The sequence below is a fragment of the Vombatus ursinus genome, unplaced genomic scaffold, assembly GCF_900497805.2.
Source record: "Vombatus ursinus unplaced genomic scaffold, bare-nosed wombat genome assembly UNPS02014770.1, whole genome shotgun sequence".
Lineage (NCBI taxonomy): Eukaryota > Metazoa > Chordata > Mammalia > Diprotodontia > Vombatidae > Vombatus > Vombatus ursinus.
In genome coordinates, this window is record NW_020954548.1 from 30,533,771 (window position 1) to 30,539,817 (window position 6,047).

Below are 6,047 nucleotides of genomic sequence, written 5' to 3' on the forward strand. Positions count from 1 at the left end.
TAATCATGATCTCAGACAAAGTTAAAGCTAAAATAGATTTAATCAAAAGAAAAAAATTGGGAAACTACACTATATGTCAGCCTTATAAATCAGTCTTATTTTGGACTATTTAAAATAACTAGACAGTATAAAGTTGGAATATTGCTGTGATGTAGGAAATGATGAGTTGGTAGATTTAGAAAAATATGGAAAAGTTTGGACTTAAAAAGGAAGATGCCATCTACCCTCAGAGAAAGAGAGGACAAACAAGTATAGTATGGTGTTACACAGTTGCATATGAATGTATATGTGTATATATGTATATGATTATAGATATCTATGTATATGTATGTATATGTAAGTATATGTATGTGTGTTTACATGTATGTCTATATGTTTGTGTATATATGTGCATGTATATATGTGTGTGTATGTACGTATACATATATATATATGCACTTAATTGTAGCCTTCTGTGGGGGGAGGAAGAGGGGAAACAGAACAGAGTAAAAAGTGCACAGCAGAGAACAAAATAAAACCCACAAAGAAGTAAAGAAAAGATGGGCAACTCTGAACACAATGTATAGTATTTATGATATAGGCTTTCTTGAAATGGAAATTTATTGCTTTATATTTTGAATCCTTTCTTATGTGCATATGGCAATGCTTTTTTTTTTCTTTTCTTATTTTGTATTGAAGTTTTGATATTTAAATTCATTGCTTTTTTCTTTTCTTATTTTGTATTTAAGTTTAAAATTTTAAAAAAATTACCGGAAAAAAGTATGGCGTGGGTACATTTTTATTTATAATCTAACCATAACCTCCAGGGTGTTTGCCCATACCTTGGTCCCCTACGTCACTTCATGGCTGTATTAGGTACCTTTTGGAGGAGGGTTCTGTCTGCCCAAGTAGTGGCCATGTTTCTTATTTTGTTGTGGGACAGAGTGAGTTACGCAGCATTATGGGACAGAGCCACACAGGATAAACAGGCATGGGTAACATTATCTGTCCCCTAAAATAACTCCACCCCTTTTCCAGACTTCCCTGTTTCTATCAAGGACACCACCATTTTTCTAGTTACTCAAATTGATGTTGTCATCCTTACCTCTTCAGCTTCCTATGTTTCACCTATCCAGTCAGTTCCTATCTCTATAACATCTGACTCCATCAATTTGTTTCCATTTACACAGCCATTATCCTATTTCAGGCCCTCATCACTTCATACCTAGACCACTGCAAGAGCATCCTAATTGGTCTCCCTGCCTCCTCTCTTCCTACTTAAATCTGCTCAGCCACCAAAGTGATTTTCCTAAAGCATAGATCTGACCATGTCACTCCTCTACTAAATAAACTCCATTGGCTTCCTACTGACTCTGTAATCAAATATTATTTCATCTCTATCTCATCCTTTCTTAATTTCTATTTTTGTGTAAACTTTATAATGCACATAATTATAAGTATAATGGTACATATATATAATTTATAAGAAATACAGATGAGGATGGGTGCTCAATTTCTTACTTATAGGGACATGTGGTCAAAAGAATTTGAAGACCATTGGTCCAGGTGACCTATAAAAACTCAATAATAAGTTATTGAATGAATATTGGATAGATTAATTTCTCTTTAGTTCATGGTCATATTTCCTATAAATCTATCTCTCCTTAGATATGCTATATAACTGGAATTGTGTATGCTTAATTAGGGAAGGAGTCTTCAAGCATCCAGGAAAGGATGACGAAAGAGAGAAGAACAGTTGATTAAGTAAAGAATGGCCTAATGGGAGGAGAGATAAGTGTGTGGAAGGAAATTCAGTAGAACCTGGAGTGGGGAAGAAAGAAGGCAAGGAAGAACTTTCAATGATAACCCCAAGAAACTGAGACCATCTAGGGTAAGAGTGAGAATGTGCCGATTAATGCTTCACAACCAACTCTTCTAGGGAAAAAATGTACACATAACACACATTTAAGTTTAATCTACACTATTAGCATTTTCTCCATCACTTTCTTAAGTCTAGATAATCAACTAAACAGTAAATCAAGCCCTAATTTGCAACGTTTGTGAATTTTGAAGTTGTAAATGCTAATACTGAAAATTTTACATTCACCTCTCATGCTAGCACACCCTTAGGCAAGGGTGGACAGGAGTGGATACTATGTAAATTGAGTAAGGGTCTGCTGAACCTGGAGGAATTTTTGCTTCCCCAATTGGCCAGGGAACACAAAGAAAGTTCAGCTTGTGCTGTGAGGAGAAGGGAATAGAACTAGAAAGAGAGTACTGACTTCTCTCAAAGTCACAGACAGAAGAGTCTGGACCAGGAAAAGGCTGGATTCAGGCAAGTGAAGGGAACATAGTTCTAAGCTCAATCCAAGCTGGACTCTATAGCTAGTTGATATTCATGTGTATCACTTCTGATCCAAAAAGAACTGGGGTATTTGTCCTCTCCTGCTATAGGAGGCCCCTAACTTTGGAAGATGGGCACAGACTATATTTAGTCCTGGTAAAGTATGACCCCTAAAGAGGGGGTCAAGCTCTTTTCTCATTGTCTCTAGATCTTTATACCCCTGCCCAAGAGTCCTAGAGAGAATTGTGGATAGTTTAAGTTTGGCTCATGTTTTTGGTCTCCCCAAAAAGAGTCATAGAAAGGTACTCAGTATGCAACATAGATCAGGAATAGGACAGCTATTTATGTCCAGCACACACATATACACACAGAGACACATACACAGATGTGATTCACAAGCACACATTGACAAAGACTTAAATATGAAGCAATAACATAACTTCTGTTACACTCTGCAGTGATGTGGATACTTAAAACATTAAAATGCTATAGAGACTACTTCTTAGTGCACTTGGCATTGACCAAGGGAATCCAGAAACTCCATAACTCCACAAGTAGACAGTCCACAAAAACCCACCCCTCATGACATCTATTTGGTCACCTACAGTCAGGTAAAGAAATACAAAGCAGAAGAGGTAGTCTCAGGCTCAGGCTCACCCAGCGGGCACAAACTCTTGCTGCCTATTAGGAGCAATTACCATTGTATGGGGGAAGGGGAGACAGGAAGGAGTGACCTGGTACCCTCACTTCCTTCATAGGACATCTTAGAGACAGTTTCAAGCCACAAGTTCAGAAGAAGAGAAAGTGCTCCCAGAGGGCAGGTTCTCCTTTTAAAGTATATAGATTGGATGACTCTTTCCTGGCTTAGAAACCAAACTTCTCTGACACAGCCTTCCAGCCCCATCCATGGTGGGATAGGGGTGGAAAGTCAACACATGGAGCCCAACAAGAAACCTCGAGTTGTGAACATCTTTTATCAAGGGGCCCACTGGAAAGGATCAGATTAAATATATCACATGAAGGGGACCAGCTCCAAGCTTCAGACAGTATCTCACCTGTGACACTGGAAGGGCAAAGCCTCAGACATGCTCCACTGGGCCTATCCTAATCAGAGCTGATGGGGTGGGTGGGTGAGTAGTGCTTCCTGATTACAACTATTATACCCATAATTGCCATCCTGTTTAGAGTCTGTACCCAGACAATCTTCACCCTGTAGCAAAGTAGGCTTTGGCACACCCTAGGTGACTGGCCTCAGGGTCTGCTGCCATTGAAGATTTACTTCTGAGTATAGAAACCAGATATATCATGGACAGAGACATTTTTTTCCCTAAAGCTACAGCCTGAGGAAGGAGCCCCAAGTTTTTATGTAGTGATTGTGAAATGACAGCAAAAGCAGAGAGCTTATCATTTTCTCAAAGAATAAAAGGAAACTGTATATCTCCAGAGTTCTTTGTCAGTGGAAAGTGCTCTGGGGTTACCTGGCATACCACTCTCTTCCCCCAGTTCTGCAAAGAGGATATTAAACTATAATCATCTTTCTATTATCGACCTGAATGGAGCCCAATAGTGGTACAAAAACTCAAATACCAGATGCACTTGCCCTGGGAATGGGTTTTGTATTTAATTGCATTTGAATATGGATGTATCCAGTGTTCTGGAATTTCACTTCTCCTCAAATAGCTACCATCTACGTATTACATTAAGGTTTGCAAAGCACCTTATAAATATTATCTCATTTATCCTTGAAATAACCCTGTGAGAGGTAGGTGCTATTATTATCCCCATTTTACAAATAAGGAAACTGAGGCATAGTAACTTGCCCAGGATTAAGAGCTAACAATAAAGTCTGAATTTGAACTCAGATCTTCCTGATTCCAAGTGCAATGCCACCTAGCAGCCTCTAGTAGTTCATTCGTTTCAGTCATTATTGACCCTCCATGACCTCATTTGGAATTTTCTGGGCAAAGACACTGGAGCAATTTGCGGTTTCCTTCTCCAGCTCATTTTACAGATGAGGAACTGAGGCAAACTGAGTTAAGTGACTTGCCCAGGTTCACGCAGCTGGTAAGTAATCTGAGGCCAGATTTGAATTCATGATTCCTGATTCCTGATTCCAAGCCTAGTGTTCTGTGCCTTACGGCCCCATTCATCAGAGCTGCTTTTTTTCAAACCTTCAAACCAGCTAACAAGAGATGGATTCATGTTTGATGCTCAACACCCCCTCAGTATTCTCAGCTGCCTCCCTCGTCTGATAGAGGGCTGGGGAGCAATGAACTCCTCTCAAAGCCTCCCTTTACAAAGGGCTCAGAATTTTCCATCAAACTTCATATTCCATCAGCTCTACAAACTTCATGCCCTATTGTGTCCCCACCGCTATCTTCTGTTTCCTTTTGTATATTGTCTCCCTGTCCCCCCCCCTTAGACTGTAAGTTCCTTGAGGGCAGGAATTATTTTTCTTTTCCTTACTTTATTCTCAGCACTTAACACAGTGTCTGACACATGGCGGGCACTTAATAAATGTGGAGTGACTATTGACTAAAGTTGATATTTATAGAGGACTTTACATACACAGTGGGAAGGGAGGGTTGTACTGGGGCCAGAACCAAATTTTCAGTGTGATCATTTACATATCAGAAATAGGCAAACACTACAAGTCAAAGCTTGATTTATCATTTTGTTGATTCCTAGATTTAAGAACACAATAGAGGAAATGCTAATGATGAAGTTTAAACTTAAAAGTGTTTCATAGACACAATTTCCCCCCAGAAAGCCAGGTGTTAAACATTTACCAGCATACCCCGTTTACACATAACTTTTTCATATTTTTTTTATCCTCACAGCAGCCCTGTGTGAAAGTTAGTATATCAGTTATTATTAGCTTCATTTTATAGAGAAGGAAACTAATGTTTGGATAATTCAGAGGGTAACTTGCTCAACATAAGACAGCTAGTATCAAAGCCAGGCATCCAACTCCAATCTTCAGCTTCTGTACCCAGTGCCTTTCCCACTACATCTCACTGGTCCTCAGCTATATATGTCCTTATTTCAAAGGATTTCCCTTTTGGGATAAAGGCTACATGGAAACTAAAATTCATTAAAGGTTCTAAGATGTCAGCTGGGACTGGAAGAGCCTGTGGCCTCTCTGGAGCCCTCCCACCAAGTGCCCATTCTTCCTCCAACTGGTCCTTGAGCTCAGAGAGCTCCCAGAAGCATGGCCGGCTTTGGCCTCTCTCCACCAGTGTAAGGCCTCTCTCTTCTGCTGCAATGACATCGATAATAATAATTATTGCATGCACCAAAGCTTTAGAGATTAGCTACAGATCATGAAGCTCAGTAGCAAGTGGATATAATAGCCCCATACGTGAAACATCAAAGGAAACTCAGCTCCTTTTATAAAAAATACATTAGAATGATCCGCTCACTTGAAGCAGAGACTAGAGGTGTTTATGAGGAATGAGCACATGTGAGCTGTGGTTCCCACTCCTCCCTTCCTGCTGCTGGGAAGGCAGGAGAGGAGAACCCAGAGCGGATTCCCCTCCTCGCACAACAGGAGTAAGAAATGGCTGACACAGTGGGCCATGACCAGTATGAAGTCTAGCCAAGGTAGCAAATATGCTGCTTAGCCAGGTAAGGGTTTGGACAGACAGGAGCTCTTGTCCATTTTCAGGGGATGAGTAAGCAATACAAAGAATCATGGGAGTGTGGAACCTTCCCCTCAATTCTG